This window comes from Elephas maximus, chromosome 3, assembly GCF_024166365.1.
Source record: "Elephas maximus indicus isolate mEleMax1 chromosome 3, mEleMax1 primary haplotype, whole genome shotgun sequence".
Taxonomy (NCBI): domain Eukaryota; kingdom Metazoa; phylum Chordata; class Mammalia; order Proboscidea; family Elephantidae; genus Elephas; species Elephas maximus.
Window position 1 is genome coordinate 90,576,555 of NC_064821.1, and position 23,648 is coordinate 90,600,202.

Consider the following 23,648-nt stretch of genomic DNA (forward strand, 5'->3'; position numbering starts at 1 on the left):
CACATCCCAGATGCTTTCGGCCAACAGAAGGGAGGAGCCTGACCATTATTTGAGCTCTTTAGCCTCGGCATAGAGGAAAATGTGATGCGATCCCTTTGCAGAAATGCCAAGAGGCAGTCACAGGCCGCCTGCCCTGCTGTTTGCCCAGTCCCTGCCCATCCATCAGTTCTCAGTCAGGCCCTGTTCATTCCGTCTGCACGATGTCTTGGACGACTGTCCCCAACCTCTCAGGTAGACACCAATTCAGGCTCCAGCATCTCATGCTGAGTCTGCTCCAACATCACCCTCCTATCTCCCTCCCTCCAGACCCCCGGCCCTCCCTCCTATCCCATGTCCTTCCGCAGGAGTCATCTTTATAAAGCACCAATCTGATAGTTTCTTTTTTTCTCTTAAAACTTTCACAGGGCCCGCCTGCCCTAAGGGCCTAGCTCTTCAGTAGATCCTCCAAGCCAGTGACCTGGACCCTGCTGTGGTCTCTAACTTCATTTCTTAAGCTTCTCCCATACCTCCAAATACCAAACTACTGAGTAGTCTTCAAACAATCGTCTGCCTCTAAGCCTCTGTGCATGCCATTCCCCATGCATGGAAGAACCTCCCCCTCCATCCTGCAAATTCAGACTTGGCCATCCAGGCTCTGCTGAGATGTCGTCTTGGCCATGAAACTTCCCTGACAACCTCAGGCTGGGTTAGGCCCCTCCCCAGTGCTCCCAGGTATCCACATGTGGTAGAATGATTACATTAATGGTTCTAGACCTTAACCCTCCTTGTATTCATGCCTTTTGCCATGGAACTTTGTAGCCCTCTCCCACTCTGATTTTGGGTCTTCAGCGATGTGACATACTTTGGCCAGCGTGATATCAGTAACCATCACAGAGACCTGAAAAACATGGGTGTGCTGCTGCTGCCTCTTGTACCTTTGCCATTTCTTTAGGCCCAGGCTGATGGAGGAGGACAGACATGTACAGCACAGCCAAGTGGTTCCAGCTGTCCCAGTCAAGGCCATCCCAGATCAGCCAGTTGCCAGCCAATTCCAAGATATGTGAGTGAGGCCCAGCCCAGACCAGCAGATACACAGCCTACACACAATGAGCTCCAGATGCATGAGAAGTAAACACTGCTTGTTGTTGCTACACAGCCTAATTGAGCAAGGCAGGTGATACACCATGCTTCCCTCTACTACACTGAACATAATATTGTGAACATTATAATTGTTGTTTAGCTACCTGTCTCCCCACTAGGCTGTGAGCTTCTTGAAGACAGGAATTGCATCATATTCATTTTTGTATCTTTAGCACTCATCACTCTACTTGGTACAAAGAGGGTCTCACCCCACCCTTTCTTTAGCAATTTGACACCTGCTGTAGTCACTCCATAGTTTAAGGCTACTAGTCAAGCCTTTAAAACTAGTTCCTAGAACTTTGGCACTCAGTCTGCATCTGGGGCATACTACCACCACATGGCAGAAGTTAACACCAATTGAAAGCATCCGCTTGGTTCAGAAACACAAAATCTGAACAGAAAAGCTCGTGAAATAACTACATACAATGCCACTGTTAGCTGCATTGACTCGGCTCTGACTCATGGAGACCTTATGTATAACAGAACAAAATGTTGCCTGCTCCTGTACCATCTCCCTGATCACTGGTACATTTGAGTCCATTGTTGCAGCATTTGTCTTGATCTGTCTCATTGGGGGTTTCGCTCATTTCTTCTAACCCTCTACGTTGCCTAGCACAATGTCCTTTTCTAGTGCTTGGTCCTTCCTGATGACATTTCCAAGGTAAGAGAGCTGAAGTCTCACCATCTAGTTGTTCTTCTAATACTGATTTGTTTGTTCTTCTGCCATTCCACGGTATATTCAAAGTTCAATCTGAAATACAGTCTGTTATGTACAGTCTGGCCAAGATACTGACATGGGCAATGGGGCCAAGCCTGTGCTCCAGAGATCAGCTCCACCCACCTCCTTCCGTTTCAGCTTCTGGCTGGGCAGCAGAGCTGGAGTGCACTGGGGTGTAGCAGCCCTGCCTGCTCCCCATAACGAGCTGGCTGGGATGAGGTCAGACCCTCTCACCCCACCTCTGGGCCTTCTCCAGGCCTCTGGCTCTGCAGAACTGACCTGCAACCACCTGGTACAGGGTGTCGATTGCAGTGTCGTGACTGGGATGGGTCACAGAAGGCATGGATGGCCTTGTTATGTGGACATTGCTAAGGCAACGGTCACATCTTTACACACGGCACGTGCCTCAGATGAAAACGTCCATGTCGAGCTGGACTGCTCTCCTCCTCTGCGGGGCTGGGACACACAGACGTCCTGTGACACACCCTGCCCCTGCACACACCTGCTTGCTGCTGCTCAGAGTTGGCGTGGCCAAGGTACCACCTGGCCGATGGTGAGGTCCTTGGCCCAGGCAGCCAGAAAAGCTGGCTGGCGGCGAAATGGCTCCCCTGATCTTTTTTGACTCACAGAGTCACGTCCACCATCATGTGACCCTCATGGAGCTGGGAGGTGTTGCAGTGAATTTAATACGTTCATATCTGCAGGGTGCTAAGAACAGTCCCTGGCACGCAGTAAGTGCTGGATAAATGTTTGTTAAATAAAACTTGGAGGAAAATGGTTAGACCTGGACTTTCCCAGATGGGAGCTGGAAGGGACCCGTGAGGCCATCTGGCCCAGAGGGTTTTCAAACCTTTTTTAGCCATGGAATCCTTTTTGTTGTTGTTTTCTAAAGAAACCTTACTTGGAATTAAAATGTAGCGTAGATAAAAATGGAAACTTTCCTGACTGATGAAAGGGAGGCAGGCTGGGGCCTTAAGTCCAGCTGGCTCAATGCCCCCCTCCAGCAAGCACTCCCAAGGCCTCTCTATGGAACCCAAGGGTGCCCTGGAGCCCAGTTTGGGAACCACTGACCTTATCCTGGGCTCTCATCACACAGAGGAGTAGAGGAGACCGAGGCCTACAATGGGCAGATGGAGTTTGCCCAACACTGCACAATAACCTGTAAGGGGAGCATGCTCTAACCCAAGTCTCCTGACTCCCTGCCCAGGACCCTTCGTGCTGCCCTGGACCCCTACACTGATACGGCTTTGTTAAATTAACAAAGAAAACTCTATTCCCAAATGGGATTACATCCACAGGTATGGGGTTAGGATTCCAACACATACTTTGGAGGGACACAGTTCAATCCATAATAGGAGGTAAGAGCTACAATGGGGAGCTTTAAGGTATTGGGCACCCGCAGGGAATCTAGTGTCTCGCCCTGATTTTTGCATGTTTTATTCATCCTGAATTCCAAGCCTGGAGCTGCCCACAGACTCCCAGTCCTTGAGTGTCTCCACTCCTGGCCACTTTAGAATAACAAGCCTTTCTCACATGTAGCCTTGGTGGCCCACTCTGGGATAATGTTTACGATAAGGCTTTGACATGGAATAACAAACACCGGGAGAAGGCGAGAGCCTGTCTCTCTCTCCCTGGATGGCTGAGTGTGGAGGCCTGGCCACCAGGAGCCACTGAGCATCCCGGCGGCCCCAATTGCCTGTGCTGGTCCAGTATGAGCTGGCCTGTGGTGTCTGCTGAGTGTAGGACCAGAATTTAAACACATCTTCAAACACGGGTTTAAGATGGAGTGAGGAAGGCGCCAGGAGGGTGGGGACAGGTTTATTGTTCCAGATTCATCTAGTAAACAGTCCTGGATGGGCTGGACTGGTGAATACGGAGGGCTTGTGCTCACTGCAGAGTACAGCAATATCACTGTGAGGCAGAGGCAATAGGACCTCCTTTGTCAATAGGACCCCTTGGGACAGGCCTGGCTCTCAGGCTGGGTTTCTGAGGTAGGCCAATGAGTACTTCTCACCACCCTGAAGTACAGGGAAATAACAGCAAAGCCCCCAACTCACTCAGCACTGCTTACTGAACACCTACTATGTGCCAGACACTATCGTCAGTGTTGGGCACTCAGCTGTGAACAAAATAGACAAAAATCTCTGCTCCCATGCAGTTCACCTGAAAGTGGGGGAAACAGACTAAACAAAATTAATTAGTAAAATGCTAATATATAGCATGTTAGATTATGGTATGTGCTACAGAGAGAGAATAAAGCAAGAAAGGGAGAACAGCAAGTGCAAATGTCCTGGGGCAGGAGTACAGTTAGCATGTGTGAAGCGTGGAGGACAGGGTAGCTGGAGCTGAGTAAACAATGAGGGTGGTGGGAGATGAGGTCAGAGCTGAGAAGCACACCAGGTTACGTGGGCCACTGCTACGACCTGGGAAACCATCCTGCACCATAATCCTTCAGAGTGGGGATTGTTACTCCCATATTATAGATGAGGAAACTGAGGGGTTGAGAATGATGAAGTCACTAGCACAAAGGTCTACACTGAAGAACTGCAAGTGGGATTTAAAATCAGGTCCAGCTGGCAGGTCCTGGGTTCTTTCTGTTACCCTGGGCCTGACCCACTAAGCCACGTCCTCTCAACCTGTGGTAGGAAGGACAGACATAAACAGATGAGTAGAGGCCAGTCCATGAGGCCCAGATTCTGAGTGGTCAGCTGGAATGGAGGAGGGGTGCTAGAACCTTAACCATGGAGCCTGGTCAGTGCTGACATAGGACAGGAAAGAGGTACACACACCCAGGGCCACTCGGCCATGGCGCTGAGCTCTGGCTCTACTGATTTTGTCTCTGTGTCTGCTGGCTTGTTGAATGCCTGTCTCCCTGGGTGAGAAGGACAATGCCAGAAGGCAGAGGCCTTGTCTCTCTTCTTTACTGCTGGACCTAGCTGTGCCTGGGACATTACTGGGCCTTAATAACAGAGTGAAGGAAGAAGTGAATGAATGAAATGAATGGGGCTTTCAGGAAGATCAGGACACCTTCAAGGCTTGCTGCTGTTCTAAACAAAGCCACACCCCTTAGTCCCTGCTGACCTCTCTGCCCCACCTGTCACAGTCCGATTTCACTCTGTGGCCTGGCTTGATGGAACCATGCTCAGATCCCATTGTGCTGGGCTTTTTCCAGCCTGGGGACCTCCACCTCCGCTCCTCCTCTGCCTGGACCCCCTCTCCGCCCACCAACTCACACCCACCTTTCACCTCTCTGTAGATGCCCCTTCCTCCAGGGGGCCTTCCCTGAACTGAAGACAGGGCAGGGCCTCTGCTAAGCCACCCCCGAGCACCTGACAGTTCCCAGGCCAGGCACTCATGCTGCTGCGTTACTGTTTGATGCCTGTCCTTCCTGCTCAACGCTGAACACTCCGAGGCAGGCATGTGGTCTGTCTCGTTCATGACTGCCCACCAGACAGCACAGTGACTGATACAGAGTGGACACTTGAGAAACACTTGTAGAATGAATGAATGAACGAATGAAAAGCTGAGTGTGTCACCTATCCTGGGACCCCCTCTTCTGTGCAGCTTGCTGCCAGGACCAGTGGCTCCCAGGACACAGAGCTGGGAGGAGCTGAGCCTCCTGGGCCCCAGGGCCACAACAATCTGTCAGCCCCCTGGGTGGGTATAGGCAGCTCTCCTTCACAGGAAGCCTTCTCTGGCCTGGGGGACACTTTCTCAAAGGATAAAACTTGCCAGGTTCAGGCTGAAGGTTTATTTATTTATTCTCCTTGCCCCATCTACGGCAACAAAGTAGTGCTGACTACTTTCCTGCTTCCTGCTCAGTACTCTAAGTCCTCACGGCCTCCGGCACAGAATCCTATCTCTGGACACTGGGCTACTGAGCAGCAGGCATCCAAATAAACACAAGGCTTCCTGGAGCCAGGCACTGGGTGTGAGCTGTGAGGACGATCAGTCACCATCTGGGTCTCTGCTCTAAGGCCCTGGGCAACTCATTTTCTGTCTCTGGGCCTTGCTTTACCAACCTGTGAAATTCACTGAACAAATATTTACTGAGCACTTGTTATGTGCCAGATGCAGTACCAGGCCCTGGGAGTATAGCAATAAACCAATCAAATAAAGATCCCTTCCCTAATAGAACAGGAGCCCTGGTGGCACAGTGATTAATGCGCTTGATTACTAACAGAAAAGTTGGCCGTTCAAAGCCAACAGCGCTCCGCAAAGAAAGATGTGGCAGTCTGCTTCCATAAAGATTTATAGCCTTGGAAACCCTATGGGGTCACTATGAGTCCGAATTGACTGGATGGCACTGGTTTTGCTGGTTTGCCCTAAAAGAGCTTTTACACCAGTAGGAGGAGGCGACAGCAGACAAAAACAAGAAGTGAAATATCTACTATGTTAGGGGGTGATAGTTGCTGGGGTAGAAAAGAGGATAGAAGGTGTCTGTATTGAGGGTTTGCCATTTCACATATGAATATTGTTTTACTATTTATTATCTACTTTGTTCTTGTTGCTAGACGCTACTGAGTCACTTTTTTCTTTCTTTCTTTTTCTGACTTATAGTGATACCATGTGGGAGATTGCCATTTTAGATAAGATGGCCAGAAAAGGCCACAAAGAGGGGTGATATTTGAGAAAAGATCTGAAGGACCCTAGAGAGCTGACCATATGGATATCTGAGAGAAGAGCAAGCGCAAAGGCCCTGAGGCAGAGGCAGGCCTGATGGGTTTGACCATCAGGAGGGAAGCCAGTGTGACTGGACAGGAGTGAGCGAGGGAGAGCTGGGAGATGGCATCTGTCTCACTCAGAGACTCAGCAGAAAACAAACGATGTGTTGCCAGAGAAGTCAGTGTCAGTTAAGGAAACTCATTTGAAAGCATTGTTGAAGAGTGTTCAATGGCGGGAATATTCACAAAGGTGTGCACAGGGTTAAGAGAACCACAAGAGATGGTGGAGCACCCAGGAATTACTGCCCCTAAGCCTTTAGGGGAAGGGGAGGGAGCAAGTACCTGAACCTGGTGAGAGCCACAGCTACTGGAGAGGCAACACAGCTACCACTAGACCATGGCCTGGGCCATGGCCAGAAGGGAGGCAGGGTAGGCCAGAAGGGAGGCAAGGTAGGGGAGGAATATTCCAAATTTCTTCACCTCCTGCCCACCAATGTCCTGTCAGTATCCCCCACTGAAATCAGAGCAAAGGAGCCCAGGTGATGTCGGGTCAGTCCAGGGCACAGGGCAGGGCAGGAGGAGCGGAGAGTGAACCTTAGAGGCATGGAGGCAGAGGAGTGTGGTGGTGCAGGTGGTGGAGTACAGCCCATGTAGGGCCCTGTGGGCCTCTGAGGGACGCTGGCTCCCCGAGTGAGTTGGAGGCCCCTGGAGAGCCTGAGCAGAAGAACACCGCAGTAGCTGTGGTAATAATGGAGCCTAAAGAGGCCAGGCTGAAGCAAGGAGGTCAGACTTGAAGATGAATTCAGCTCTGCCTTCCTCCTGGGTTCTTGGGTGGTGCAAATGTTTGTGTTCAACTACTAACTGAAAGGTTAGTGGTTCAAACCCACCTAGAGGCACCTTGAAAAAGTCTGATGATCTGCTTCCAAGAGGTCACAGCTTTGAAAACTCTATGGTCTGCACCCCCCCACCTGCACCCCCCCCCCACCTCTTTGTCCTTTACTTTGCAACACACAGGGCTGCCATGAGTAGGAATTGATGGCAACACTTTTTTTTTGTGTGTGTGTGTGCCCACCCTCCTCCCTTCCCCTCACCATACCCCTATCCCATACCCATCTCGGCATACCTCTATCACAGCCCAAAGGGCCAAAGACTCATCTTCTCGCACAGATTATTACTAGGTGGGCTCGCTGTGGCCACTTCCTCCTCCTGCCCTGTAGTGTGGGCTGGCTAAGCCGCTGCGCCTTCCTGGGCAGGCACCGGGAGGCCTGACTCACCCTAGCTCTCTTTCCTTCTTTTCTCTGAAAGCTTAGTTTCTCCACCCAAAGACCACCCTTAAGCTCCCAGCGTTCCTCTTCTGTCCTTCAAGTCATGCCAGGGAATGCTCATAAATCCCGAGCCACCCACACGATTAGATTAGCATTCTGCCCGGTAGGGAGGCCGAGGGCTGGGGTAGGGACTGGGTGGGAGGGAGAGGCCTTGAGGTTTGGGGGTCTCCAGGAAAGGGGTTTATGGAGCTGTCTGTTGGTGGGAGAGATGGCTCCCTTGGCTTTCAGTTCAAGGTACTGACAAGCCTGATAGAGGCTGAAGACCTGAATTCTGGTGTTGCCAGCTCTGACCCAGGTGGGTCACAGGGTCCCTTCCTGAAACTTGAGGATGTGGGTGTACTGTTCAGCTCTGGAAGGACTGTTACATGAGCCCAGTATTTTAGAACAGTGACACACCACTGTCTTATGATGTAAACGGTTTATAATTCCAGGCACTTTACATATGGAGGCTCATTTATGCTTCATAACAGCCCTCTGGGGTTGGTGTGATTGAGCCCATTTACAGATAGAGAAGTTAAGGCCCAGAGAATAAGTGACTCCCCAAGTTGCCCCAATGCTGGGACTACATGGCCCAGTGCCTTAGGTCTGCCCAGCCTTAACACAGCAAGTTTCCCTATACCTGGAGTCAACTATCTGCCATGAATCTTGTTTTAATCCCCAGTAACCACCTCTAATCTGCTCAAGTGAATACACGCTGGGCTGGAAGGGGACAAAATGTATTAGCAAGTCCCAGAGAATCAACTAGACTGATGTATTCTCTCAATTATAAAACAAAAGCAGACTGCTTGAGGAATTTCAAGGTGATGGAGAAGACGGAAGAAAAACAGGTAATTCTGTCTTAGTTATCTAGGCCTGCTATAACAGAAAAGCTAGAGGTAGATGGCTTTAACAGACAGAAATTTATTTTCTCACAGTTTCGGAGGCTAGAAGTCTGAATTCAGAGTGCCTGCTCCAGGGGAAGGGTTTCTCTCTCTGTCAGCTCTGGAGGAAGGTCCTTGTCTCTTTGGCTTCTCTGCCTCCTGGTTCCCTGGAGATCTCCAAGTATCTTGGCATCTCTCTTCCCCCATCTCCACTTGCTAGCTTGCTTTTAATCTCCTTTACATTTCAAAAAAGATTGACTCAAGATGCACCCTACACTAATCCTACCTTATTAACATAACAAAGACAACCCATTCCCAAATACGATTATACCCACAGACATAAAAACCCAAAACCAAACCTGTCGCCTTGGAGTTGATTACGATTTACAGCGACCCTATTGGATAGAGTAGAACTGCCCCATAGGGTTTCCAAGGAGCGGCTGGTAGATTTGCACTGCTGACCTTTTGGTTAGCAGGTGAGCTCCTAACTGTGTGTCACCAGGGCTCCAAGCACAGGCATAGAGGTTAGGATTTACAACACATATTTTTGGAGGGTATTAATTCAATTCATAATAAATACCAAGTGATAAGTTAATGACAAAAGGAAAAACAGACACTGTTGGGGCCCAAGAGGAGGGTTCTCCTTCAGCCTGGGAGTCAGCAAAGGAAATAGTTTTTAAGCCATGTTGGGAAGAATGAGGGTGGTTGAGAGAGAAGGGTGTTCAAGGGCGAGGGGCATGGAAGCACATGGGAGGAGGGGGTTGAAAAGTATCAGGAGTGAAGCCTGTTCAGAGGACATTGGTGGGAAGGGCCTTCAATGTCACACAAGGACTCTGGACTCTGCCCTGCCCACATACATGACCTTTCTCTACCTGATCTTCAGACCACAGACAAGTCACCTGTCGAGGCTGGATAGATGGGGAACCACAGGTAAGTCACTGAGACCAGTGGAGGGGCAATGATCTACATGGCAGGCAACCAGTCAGCTGTGGCTATGGTTACCATTACCATTACCATTACTGATGTTATTTTTATTATTAGATGGCTGCATCTATTTGGCTCAAAACATACAGTTTTTATTTTTCCTGCTGTCACAGACCTGCCCTGCTGATACAGCTGCCTAGACTTCAAAAGGCAAGTCTCCATTTTCGTTTGCAAAATCAGTATGAAATTCCTAGAGGGCTGTTTAATTCCTTCTGGTCTGACCACACAGCAATTACCCATTTGCAGAAAGGAGCAGGGGAGTCGCGAAGGCCCTCCAGCCACGCAGGAACCTACGCTCGGCCTGGGCCCTGGGCAGCAGCCAGGCAGGAGTGGGTACCTCAAGACGGCCAGGGTGGGAGACAAGGAGCTGGCTCTCTGGGTACCCGTTAGTGGTGAGTGAAATCACGGTACAGCTCCACGTTTGGCACTAAGCCACAGGTCACCAAGTGCTTCAGAGACAAGTTACATGTCGCAGCAGAAAGGGCAGGGCTCAGACCAGGGATCAGACCTGGGTCCTGCTACATACAGTCCATATGAAGTTCCTGTTCTGCTCTTTCAGGACATGTGGCACAGGCTTTTCTCCTCTCTGGGCCTCAGTTTATCCACGTGCCAAGTGAGGAGAATAAGATTTATCCTGCCTGCCCAGTGGTATAAGAGGCTTGAGAGTACATTCTAGAAACTGTACAGCTTACTGCTCTTGCTTGGGAGGCATCCATTTTTGTTCCCTAAGGACTGGGATAGGTCAGGGAAAGCTCCACTGCAGAGGGTCTTCTGATGAGGGGTAGGAGATCAGAGGTCAGGTGTGTGGATTCCCTCAGTGTTTATAGTGATCAGTGCCAGGCCCTGAGCTGGGTGCTTGGCCCTGTACTGGGTGCTGGGTACTGGGCAGTGGAGCCAAACCAGCACTGTTCCTACCCTTAAGAAGCTCAAGGTCAAGGGAGTGGGTGTAGCAAGGGAGAAGGCACCTGAGGAAGACCCGCAAAGAGATGCTAAGGTCACTCAGGAAAGCTCTGGCAGAGGGAGGGACTAGGTGCTACGTGAGCCCAGCAGGAGGAGGGATTCATCCTGCTGGACCACGAAAAGGGGACGCACAAAGGAGGTGATTTTGCAGCCAGTCCTGGGGACATTCTACCACCTTTGCCATGCAGGAAAGAGAGAAAAGGAATTCCAGGTGGTGCGCACAAGGCCATACAAAGGAATGCTGTTAGGTGCCGTGGAGTCAATTCAGATCCACAGTGACCTGAGGTGACATAGCAGAACTGCCCCATGGGGTTTTCTAGGCTGTGATCTTCAGGGCAGCAGATAGCCAGTTCTCCTGAAGAGCTGCTGGGTGGGTTCAAACCCCCAACCTTTCAGTTAGCAGCAGAGAGTTTAACCATTGCACCACCAGGGTTCTTTATGCAATGGATAAAAACAAAACTCATGGCCATGGGTCGATTCCAACTCATAGCAACCCTATAGGACTGAAAACTGCCCCATAGAATTTCCAAGGACCACCTGGTGGATTCAAACTGCTGACCTTTTGGTTAGCAGCCACAGTACTTGACCACTACGCCAGCAGGGTTTCTGGATAAAGCTGGCAAGTTGAGGGAGATGTAACTGGTTCCCACTGGTTGTGGTGCAGTCTGTGGCTGGTGGAGGGAGGCAGGATGGCCTGAGCAGTGAGCAGAGACCGATTTGGAGCTAAGACTTTTCCCTGGGGCAATGGAAAGCCTCCGACGTTAAAAAAAAAAAAATCAAACCATTGAGTTGATTCTGACTCATGGAGACAAGAGTATTGAACAACCAGGGCGACTTTAGATTTAGAAGTCGCCCTCAGGCTGCTAGGTGGAGAGAGGATTCGAGGGCCCAGACTGCAGGTGGGGACAGTGTTTGCCCTGGATCAGGAGCGAGGAGAGGAAGCCCCAGCTGGACCCGGGGCCTTTGGGGATGCGAAGTTCTTTCTGGTTAGAATTTCAAGCCCTTCCTGGTCTGGATGTTCCACTAGCAGCACCAGTTGCTGTCGAGTTGATTCTGATTCATGGTGACCCCAGATGTGTTAGGGCAGAACTGTGCTCTGCAGGGTTTTCAATGGCTGATTTTTTGAAAATATATTGCCAGGCTTTTCTTCTGAGGTGCCTTTTGGTGGACTCCAACCTCCAGTCTTTCAGTTGGTAGGCTGAGCACGTTAACCGTCTGCACCACCCAGGGACTCATTGGACATTCTAGAACCATCCAATTCAGGGCTCTGTCTCTCTCCCATTGCCCTTGCCCCCTCCTAATCCATCTCTGGGAGTCTCGAGCCCTACCTGGGGAACAGCTAGAAAGAGGAGCTGGCCCAGAGTGGCTGGGAAGGGAAGAAGGCTTCGTGGCCCTGACGGTGGAGAGTACAGACATTCCTCCTAGGGTGCACTGAAGGAGACGGCCGCAGCAACATGGCCTAAAGAAAAAACTAAAGTGCAGTCCCAACTTCTCTCTTAATTTTGCCTGTTTGAAGCCACAGGGACACTTCCTGGCAAGGGCCCTTACTGTGTGCAGGGGACACTAGGGCCCAGAGAGGGCAGGAAGGTGCCCAAGGTCACACAGCAAGCGAGGGGATGCAGACAATGGCAGGCATAAGCCATCCTTCTGCTTTACTTGGGCAGTTTGGGTCTCCTGTGGCCTCCTACTCCCTCCTTCCTCCACCACCACAGAAAGGGAAACCGTTCCTAGGCCTGAGGCAAAAGAATGTGAAACTGAAATCTGAGCCTTGGGTCTTGGGAAAAGAATACAGAGAAGTCAGACACGTTCTGGATGAGTGGAGATCTGCTTACACCGCAGATGGCAAATACTCAGTGCTCTCCGGAGCCTCCCTGTGGTGCCGCTCTGACCTGGGAGGGTGGGCAGAGTGTGAGTGGCTAGGGCAGACAAGGACCCTCAAAGGTGCTGGGGAAAGGGGCCCATGTGCTTCCAGGATCCACCATGGGTGGAGGGGCAGTTGGTAGAACCTTCTCATGGGGCCTCAGGCCCATGCTGGCATCCACTGCCCTGGCTGGCCACTGGGCCTGCCAGATTGGGGCAGGCGAGTCCTTGCTGGCCCCCACCTGTCCACAGCCCACACATCCATCCCGCTCTACCTTGACGCTCGCCTCCTCCGAGAAGGCCTCCCCTTCAATCCTGTCCATATAGGCCTTCCCGTTTGTGAGCTGCTCCAACATGGAAGTGCGGTCACAGACCAGAGATTTTTTATGCCCTGGTGTCTGTGACTCTTAGTGACCCCATGTTTTATAGCAAGTGCACATGCATGAGAAAGAGACACCAAAAACCAAACCAGTTACCAGCTGATCCTGACTCAGGCCAACCCACGTCCGTGAGAGCAGTCACCAGCTGATCCCGACTCGGGCCAGCCCACGTCCGTGAGGGCAGTCACCAGCTGATCCCGACTCGGGCCAGCCCGCGTCCCTGAGAGCGGTCACCAGCTGATCCCGACTCGGGCCAGCCCGTGTCCCTGAGAGCGGTCACCAGCTGATCCCGACTCGGGCCAGCCCGCGTCCGTGAGAGCGGTCACCAGCTGATCCCGTCTCGGGCCAGCCCACGTCCGGGAGAGCCGTCACCAGCTGATCCCGACTCGGGCCAGCCCGCGTCCCTGAGAGCGGTCACCAGCTGATCCCGTCTCGGGCCAGCCCACGTCCGTGAGAGCAGCTACCAGCTGATCCCGACTCGGGCCAGCCCGTGCCCCTGAGAGCAGTCACCAGCTGATCCCGACTCGGGCCAGCCAGCGTCCCTGAAAGCAGTCACCAGCTGATCCTGACTCGGGCCAGCCTGCGTCCGTGAGAGCAGTCACCAGCTGATCCCAACTCGGGCCAGCCCGCGTCCGTGAGAGCTGAAACGTGCTTCACGAGGTTTTTGGTGCCTGATTTTGCAGACGCAGATCACCAAGACTTTCTTCCGGGCACTTTTGCATGGGCTCGAGCATCTAACCCTTCCATTAGCAGCAAAGCACGTTAACCATTTGCACTACCAGGGGCTCTCAAACCAAACCAACTGTTGCCAAACTGATTCTGAGTCACGGTGACCCCATGTGTGTCCGAGTAGAACTACGCTCCGTAGGGTTGTCAATGGCCGTGACCTTTTGGAAGCAGATTAACAGGCCTTTCTTCTGAGTCACCTCTGGGTGGAGTCAAACTGCCAACCTTTTGGTTAGTAGCTGAGCTCTTAACTATTTGCACCACCTAGGCAGCCAGAGAGACAGACTATGCTTCAGGACAGGAGTATGGACTGCCGTGTATGCTACCCACACAAGTAACAAACATCGCCTGCAGGCCAAGCACTATGCAGGGATTCTGGACAGACTGAGATTCATGGGCCTCAGTCTGCCTTCACTGAGGAGCCCCCTTGATCACCTCCCATGGTCCAGTCTTCCTAGTCTGGCCCTTCAGGCCCACCGTGGTCTGGCCCCTTCGATATCTCCAGCTTCAGTCCCCCTTCCACTCTCTCCCTTTTATTTTATTCCTACTTGCTGTTGGAGGCACTGCAGATGGTGAGCTTGGACGCTGAGCATCCCTCACCTGATGCAGAGCCCACTGGTTCTGGGCCTTACAGGGAGAGGGATGACGTGTTTGGGTGGGATCTTTAAAATGCATAAATGAGACCATGGCACTCCCAGGTTTAAATCCTTCATGACTCCCCTCTGCTCCTGCAATAAGGATTCGCTTCTTCAGCATGGCCTCTCAGCTCTACTGACTGGGCCTGCCTGCCTCCCCAGACTCATCGCACATGCTGCTCTCCTGGTTCTGTGTGTTCAACTCGCTGCCTTTTAATGGGCAGAGAAGGACCCTCAAAGGTGCTTCCCAGTGCCTTTGCCCATGCTGGTCCTTCTGCCAGAAATGCCCCTCCCATCTTCCCTTGCTTTTTGCCTCATTAACTCCTATTCATATTTCAGATGATCAAGCTTTACCTCCTGAGAAATCCATCCTTGATTCCCCAGATCAATTCAGGGGACCCTGCTCAAAGGTCTCCTATACTCTGTACTTTTTCTTCGGAATGCTAATAGCTTGTCTTCATACATTTATGTGTGTAATATTTGTTTAATGTCTGCTTATCCTGGTAATAATACTATTATTGATTGACCAACTGTTCTACGCCAGGTACTACACTAAGCCATTTACATTTATTTCATTTAGGTGCCACAGCAACCCTGTGAGGTAGATACCATTTTATAGACGAGGCACAGAGTGGTTAAACGACTTGCCTGAGTTCACACAGCAAGTGGTGGATGAGTACCTGTAGCTTGGTAATTTGGACCATGTGCCAAATAGTTTCCAAATAACTGCTCTGCAAACATGATGAGGGCAGAGACCCTGTCTGCTTTGCTCATCCTTATATCCCCAGCACCTAGCAGAGGACCTGCCACTCACAGCCACTTACCAAATATTTACTAAATGGAGAAGGGAAAGAATAAGAGGGGAGGAGGGAAGGTGAGGAGGAAGGAGTGGCTGGGGTGCCAGCTACTAGAAAGATATTCTTGGACAGCTTCTTTCTTACATCCGCTATAGAAGCAGCCTCAGGAGGAGGTGTCTTCCCTGCCCTGGGGTCCTAGACTGGGGAGCAGCTCAATACCAGCAAATGTGCTTTTCCAAGTGAGGATGGAAGGAATACTCTGAGAACACACATGTGGAGCCAGAACTAGGCAAAAGCCTAAAATGGATCAGAACCTTGGGCTTACAAGAGCTTCAGAAATTGTGGCGTCCTGGTTTCTTTTTAAAGTATATGCCCCTCCCACCCCCACTGTAGGCACCCGTACATCTTCTTTAGAGACATGCCTCAGACGCAGGGAGAGAGGCTGGTGCAGTGACAGGGAGCTCATTATCTGCCCAACCATCCCGGACAAGAGCAGTGATGGTTCAGTGTTGGAATTCTCGCCTTCTACGTGAGAGACTCGGGCTCTATTCCTGGCCAGTGTACCTCGAGCACAGCTACATCCATCTGTCGGTGGAGACCTGCGTGTTGGTATGATGTTGAGCAGGGTTCAGCGAAGCTTCCAGACTAAGATGGACTAGGAATCTACTTCTGAAAATTAGCCTGTAAATATCCTGTGGATCACAACGCTCTAATCTGCAACCGATCTGGGGATGGTGCGGGATGGAGCAGCGCTTTGTTCTGTTATGCATGCGCTGGGGCTACCTCATAGCAGTTAACCAACCAGCCATGTCATTGCTGGGCATGGATGGAGACTACAGAAAGACCTTCCTCATTATCCCCTGGAATCTGCCTCCCTGAGGCTTTGTTTCCCGCTGGAGGAGCTCAAGCTGACCTGCCCTGCCCCCATACTGGCATCTGCCCCTCTGGAGATGGGGGCCCAGTCCCTTCATGCTTGCCTCCCAGGACACAGGAACGAGGCCCTCATCACATGTCAGGTGATTCTGTCTGCTGCCCTCCCTCTTGGCTGGGCCCTGGCCATCCCGGCTGCACCCAGGCCCAAGCAGCCCATGGTCACCGGGAGGGCTGTGGACCAGGCGGTTGGCTTGAAAGGTCACTAAGCCTGGTAGGTTTCCACCCAGCTCCTTGGCCCCCCTTTGAAGGGGATCAGGTTGCCCCACAAACATAATTGAACGAAAATATGAGAGAGAAAAGGTCTTTGTTCTCCCATTTACAGCGTCAGAAAATATGTAACAAATTAGCCGTTTATGAGGTAAGAGAACAGGGCTGTGCGCTGCGGTTGGGAGGCAGGGCCTACCGCACAAGGAGGCCTTTCAATACGCTGAGCGTGGGGGGCAGCCAAACAGGCCGTGGTTGGCCCGACCAGGACGGCTCTGCCAGGGGCCTGCCCGCTTACAAGCTGGGCTGCGGGCACCAAGAGAGTGGTGGAGGGGAGGCCCTATCTGACCCCTTAGTGAAGACTTGGGTGAAGCTTAGGGAATGGTGACATGGTACCAATTGGTCAGTCCGTGGATAGGGATCTTCAAAGAATCAGGCAACCAAGAGCGCGAAGTGGGGAGTGGGGTCTGGATTCCAAATCTACCTCTGACAGACACAGCCTGCAGAGTAGCCCTGAGAACTCTCCTTTCCTTCTGTGGACCTGTTTTTCCATCTCTCACAGGAGAGGGTTGTTCAAAATGAGCTCTAAGGCTCTCTCAGCACTCTCAGGGCACAGACGGCTAGCTGTAGAAAGGCCTCTGTCTTAGTTTCTTAGTGCTGCTATAACAGAAATATCACAAGTGGCTAGTTTTAAAGTACCAAAAACAAAACAAAACAAAACAAAAAAAAACCCCAAACCCACTGCCATAGAGCAGATTCCGACTCATAATGACCCCATAGGGTTTCCAAGGCTGTAAATCTTTATGGAAGCAGGCTGCCACATCTTTCTCCTGAGGAGTCGCTGGTGGTTTTGAACTGCCGACCTTTCAGTTAGCACTCAAGCGCTTTAACCACTGTGCCACCAGGGGTCGAAAAAAACAGAACAAACAAAAAACCCAAACCAAACCCGTTGCTGTTGAGTCGGTTCCGACTCATGGTAGGCCTACAGAACAAAGTAGAACTGCGAAGCAGACTGCCATATCTTTCTTCCGCAGAGTGCTTAGTGTGTTTGATCCACCGGCCTTTTGGTTAGCAGCCAGCATTTAACGACTGTGCCACCAGGGTTCCTTTAAAGAACAGAAAATTATTTTCTCACGGTTTAGGAGGCTAGAAGTCTGAATTCAGGGCACCAGCGCTAGGGGAAGGCTCTCTCTCTGTCATCTCTAGGGAAAGATCTCTTTCAATTTCTGTAGACCCAGCATTCCTTGATTCCTTGTCGAGCCCCATGTGGCATCTATCTTTCCCCTATTCTGCTTGCTTGTCTCTGTACCTAAACTTCTCTTTTTATATCTCAAAAGTGAGTAGGTTTAAGACAATCCTACTTCGATGTGGCCTCATCAACATAACAAAGAAAACCCTTTTCCCAAATGGGATTACATCCTCAAATGTAGGGGTTAGGATTCCAACACATATTTTCTTTTGGGGTGGGGGTGGGGGTTGGTGAACACAGTTTAATCCATAATGGCCTCAATGGCTTTGGCCTCAATGGCCTCCCTGGTGATTTTCCTGAACCTTAGCCATGGGGAGTGGGTTCTTGGTATTGGACTTGATTTTTCTTCAATTTTCCTCCAGGGTTTGATCGAGAATTCTAGCTGAAGCATCAAGCAGAGGATGGGGTGGATAGGGGATTTGGGGTATATGTGGAACTGATAAGTTGTAGCTGGCTGAGCAGGAAATACTCCCATCAGCAGGGAGAGAGGGATGAGGATGTCTCACTTCAGGCTCGTCTTAGCCTTTATTTGCTTCATGAGTGTGTCCAGAATCAGAAAATGGGTGGAAGGCGGTATTTTGAAAGAGACTTTTTGAGCTATTTGGTTTAGCGATACTAAGAGCTGTTATTTAACACCCTTGACCTGAACTCTCTGTGCTTCTGATATCTATGATCCTAACAGTCCACAAGTCCATTTCCGCCATTTTTTGTTTTGGTGATCCCATGATTTTGAGTTTTGATTCCATGTTTGGGTCTGGCCTTCTCAGCCAGGCCATATATTCTTGTTGTTAGCTGCTGTTGAGCTAGCGCCTGACTCACGGCAACCCCATGCACAGCTGCCTGGTCCTATGCCATTCCCATGATAGTTGTAGATCGGACCATTGTGATCCATAGAGTTTTCATTGGCTGATTTTTGGAAGTAGATAGCCAGACCTTTCTTCCTAGTCCATTTTAATCTGGAAGCTCTGTTGAAACCTGTTCAGCATCATAGTAACATGCAAATCACCACTCACAGACAGGTAGTGGCTATGCATGAGATGCATTGCCTGGCAGTGGAACCCAGGTTTTCCCCATTAAAAGGCAGAATTCTACCACTGACCCACCAATGCCCCCATATGTTTCTAGGGCTGGGGTTTTCCCATTCTTTATGCAGCCACAGGGCTAGGCACATGGCAGGATGGTATTCTCTCCTGCTGCCAGTGATGGACATAGTATTCTTTCCCGAGTCATGGTGTCCACCATCATGGCTCCGCTTGAGTTTTTTTCTCTGGTCACACCAGGGGCTGAAGACTTACGAGAGCCCCAGGCCTTGAAGAGGGGATGCTGGTGAGCTCATGGGCCAGTGCCAGTCTGGTGTAAGAAATCCCGGGGAAAAGCGGGATTCTGGGCTTCTACATGAATACACCGAGTGTTTCGTCTGCAGTCACAAACACATCGCTTTCCTGGATCTGATTTTATTTATTTTGATTGGATCTTAACAGTTCTTTACAAGGCTGAAACTGAAGCCGCCTGGGGTCCCAGGGAGACTTGCTAAAACTTCAATTGCACCCAGTTTAGCAGAGCAACTTGAAAGTTAATCAGCGGTGAGGGACAATTTGCCTCATTATTTCCAGCCCTGGAATTTGGTGGCAGATGGAATTTGGGGCCTGGCATGGATGCAGTGTTCAGTGATGAACACAGCAGGCCTGTTGCCCCCTTGGTATGTCTATACAGGGTCTGGGGCTGGACAGGCCCAGATGAGGGCAGGTGGTGCCAAGAAAGATTTCCTGCTTGGGGGAGCAAGGGCGACATGTCCCCTATCCCAGGTTCAACGCCAAACCTTTAGATACGGGATTCTGAGCACCTATGCGGCCAAATCCTTTGAAGCATTTGGGGAAGCAGAGGTGGACTTGACACAGTCGCTCGAGGATGCAGCTCAGAGACACGGGGTTATGTTCTTAGAGGAGGGAGCCAAGGGATCTGGGAGCCCACCGGAGGGACACCATGGCTGACACTGACCCCATTAAGCTGCCAAAGACAAGCATGCCCCCTTGTCCTTGCTTTCCCAGTAAGGCCACCCTGACCCCCTGACTGAAAATTGCAATCCCCTCCAACCAAGGACTCCCAAGCCCATCTACTCTATTCTTTCTCTATTGCACTTACCGCCTTCCAACATACTATGTTATTCATTCATTTACCATGTTTATTGCTCATCACACTTCCTCCAGTTAGAAGGTAAGACGCTCTGTGAGGGCAGGGATGCTTGTTTTGTTCACTCATCTCAGCCCTGGCACATGAAACATGCTCAGTAAGTACTTGTTGAATGAATGCATGAATGGGCCTTGTAGCATTTTATTACAAATTATTATTTGTACTCACAGAAAAGTCCAGTGCCCCCAGAGCCCTTATCCTTTTGGCAGCAGGAGTGCTGGTGCCTGAGGAGACAGACCACAAAGTGTACCTACTCATTTTACAGACAGAGGTGAGAGAGGGGTGGTGGTCTGTGGTCACAGAGCACAGGAGGATACATTCTGGCAGCACTTGGGATGTGTCTGTGTGACCATCTGCTCCCATGGCTGGCTGGCCAGTGAGGGCCCGGCCCATGGGGCAACAGGAGCACCCCAGCAGGGAAGGAGGACCAGAGCTTACAGTAAGGTCAGGGGCTATAGGGGGCAGTGGTGGGCTGCTGGGCTGCCTTTTTCCCCCCCAGCCAGCCCAGCTCCCTCACGGCGTCCCTTGACTCAAGTGCCATCCTACCCTACCAGTCTTACTTCCTGGCCTCCCTTGACAAGAAGGAATATCAGTAAGTGAAGTCAACAGATACCATTTATTAAGTACTGAGAACTTCACACACACACACACATACACACAACCTCAATTGATTCTCCACCAAATTTTATGAAGTAATCATTAACATTCCAGTTTAAAAACAAAACAAAACTAAGGCTAGAAAGGTTGAGCAACTTGCCAAGGTCACACAGGTAGTGGTGGTCAAGTTTGAGAGTGTGTATGAGTGTGTAAGTAAATGTACGTGTGTGTGTGAGAATGAATTTGAGTGTGTGCGAGAGTGGTGTGAGTGTGAGCAAGTGTGAGAGCGTGCAAGTGAATGTGTGTGTGGGAATGAGCACACGAGTGTGTGTGTGAGACAGGAAGAGTGTGCATGTGTGTGTGCACACACATCCATAAGACTATGTTCTACGTGTGAATGTTCGCTAGAGCACATTCCCCGTTGCTGCGGGCTGGGCAGTGAGGTTAATTTCATTTTCTGGTTGGTTAAGAGTTAACGGCACCCCACTGTTCCAACCCCTGTCTTTGGACACCGGGGTCCTGCCTCCTGCAGACAAGAGTGTTGGCAATGGCCTGCCTGGGGTTCGTTCCATCCCTCTCCCGCCAGCACAGTTTCTCCTGCTCCGAGGTCAGTGGTGCTCTGGTCTCTCCCAGCAGCCTTCCAGCTGCACCAGGGCATTGCTTTAACCCAATGTGCTGAACACAGTCAGAGAGCCTGGCAGGAGCGACGCACCAGGTAGCTATTTTGTATCAGGCTCTGTGCTGTGGCGTCTAGAGACACAGACAGAAAATCATATTAGCAGTTAGAGACTCTGAATTCACGTCCATCCACACACTGTTATGGCAAGTCAACTTATTGCTCTGGTTTTTCCATGTTGTCATCTGAAAAACAGGTATAAAAAGTCTCACGTCTAGAAGTGAGGAGCTTTGGGGCACTTCTTAGAAGCCTGACTCAACTCCAGGACTTGACCATGGAAGCAGGAGTCACAGCCCCAGATCTAAAGCCGGAAGAAAACTCTGTTTCCCCAGGGCAGGCATCATCTTGGCAACATCCCTGCCAGGTAGGTACTGGGGGCTGTGCCACGCCTTGATGGGCAAAGCTCAGTCTGAAGCAGCTCCAACTACTGCAAAGTGCTTTTCATATTGAACTGGACCTTGCCAGTCCATATCAGTCCAGCCCTCTGGCCCCCAGAGCTCGTCTGTGCCCTGTGCCCCAGGAAAGGCCTGCAGAAATGTGGGGTAGCCACCATTGCTGCGTCAGTCAGCCCTTCTCCAGGCAGAGCATCACCTGCTTGAGAGCTAGTTCTACTGGGGTGGGCATGGATTCCAGACCCCCGCCACCCGCCACATCACCCTTTTTGTACACTCTTCAGGCTGTCATTATTCCACTTCAAAAGTGGATGCAGACATTTGAGGGAAAAACATTCTACAGGGATTGGAACAATGAGGCGCCTCTGATTAACTCTCAGCCAACCAGAAAATGAAATTAACCTCACTGCCCAGCCCGGGAGCAATGGTCATGTGTTCTCTCTCTATCACACATTCACACATAGAAGACAAGCTTATGCATGTGCAGGTGTGAACATGCACATGTGCACAGACACTCTCTCCACACACACTCATTCTCACACACTCACATTCACTCACTCAGACTTGCACACACACTCTCACACACACACTCACACGTTCATTCTCACACATATGCACATTCACTCATACACACACTCACACTTGCACACACACAGTACCTCACACTCGTACATGTAAACACAAGCTCTCACACACATTCGCACACACACATTCTCACACCCTCACACACACTCACTCATACATTTGTCCAATGGAAACTCAGCTCATCCCTAGGCCTGACCAATCTACTAGGCAGTGCTCTGGGGCCTCTCCCCACATAGCTGTAGCTCCCTCTGGGGACAAAACTCTCCACTCTGTGCACCTATGCCCCCCAGGTACCAGGCCACTGCTTGGCTTTTAGGCTCTGATGTGAAGTGGCAATTCCACCTCAGCTATCTTGGGCTCAAATAGGCCTCCTTTCAGTACACACCCACCGAACTTCCTCATCGGGGCAGTGATGGGTTGAGGGGGAGCAGGGAGAGGACAGAGAGAGAATCAGGCTGTGGACTCTGTTCAAATCCTAGCTTTGCTACTTACTTACTCCGTGGCCTTGGGCTAGTCACTTGACCTCTTTGAGGGTATTTTCCTCATCTGTGAAATGTGGACATCTTTCTTGCAAGGTTGCTCTGAAAGTTTGAGATAATGTACATACTATGCTTTTCATTTTTTAACTCTTTTACTCCCCTGAGCAACCCTATGAGCTAGGTATTATTATTATCCCCATTTCAAAGATGAGGAAACTAAGGCATAGTTTAATAGTGACATGTGGTTGTGATTATTACTTCTAGTATTTCCCTTTCTCTTGCTGGAAACCAGTGACAAGAACACACTTGTGAGCATGATTTACTCCCTGATCCGTGTGGTCTTGTAGAAGCCCATGGCCCCACCCAGCATGTCATACAGAGACAGCGCCACCCTACAACATACCCTTAGATCCTGGTCAATCCCACCCTGGACCCCTGCTTCCCTGGTTTGGATCCTGTCTTCACTTCCCTATGCCAGGATCAAGGGCATGTGAGGGACCAGGGATGGGTCTGATGGTAGACAAGCAGCCCCTAACGATGTCACCAAGGGCTGTCGCATCAGCACCTAGAACTTGACAGTCCTGGTAAACCCAGTTCCTGGTGCTCAGGGCCTGGGATGCCTGTGATTTCAGAGCCTGGAGCTGGGACCCTGGACCCGAGGTAGACTTGGCCCTCTGTGAGTATCTTTATGGTGTCGTCTTCCCTAAAGGTACCTTGTCCTGGGGTGGACTCCTCTACCCTGAGAGAAAAGAAACTGGGACCTGATGCTGGCCAGGCCTTCAGGAAGCTGGAGCAAGAGACAAGACTGGCCCAGCAGAACCATTGGTGAGATAAGGTCTCACTGTTGCTTGTGCATCCCCTGGGTGAACACCAGATTCCCGGCAGGCCATCCCTGGGGACTGCCATCTGCAGCTTGGGTGCAGGCCAGGAAGGCAGGGGCAGTGAACATGTAGCTCCATGGTAGAAACTGAGTGCTGTGAGCCTGCCAAGTTGATGCAGTGTCAGCACATTCTTGGAGCAAATGCACTGAAAATCCTGCTCTCAGACTTCACTTCCAAGTGAGAAAGAGGGCCTTGCTGCCCCGGCGGGGTCGTTCCCGGGTCACTGACTCAGGCTGGAGGCTTGGGGAGAGGGGAGAAGCCGGTGAGTTCTGCCAGCTGACATTCTGGCTGATGCAGGCCCCTTTCCGCCCCTCCTGGGCCTCACTGACCCCGAGTACTGGCCTCCACTTATATCCTCTGGTGACAGGGAGCTCACTGACTCGTGGGACCTTGGGAAGGCCACTCTGTGATGGGCATGCCTGGTGCCTGAGAAT

The 23,648-nt window shown here is 51.0% G+C and overlaps 1 protein-coding gene across 1 annotated transcript in view; it reads right to left on the reverse strand.

Annotated features, from left to right (window-relative positions):
- TRABD2B (TraB domain containing 2B) overlaps nucleotides 1–23,648 on the reverse strand; it is a 269,250-nt gene that overhangs the window by 40,585 nt on the left and 205,017 nt on the right. The gene's annotated exons all lie outside the window — the stretch shown is intronic.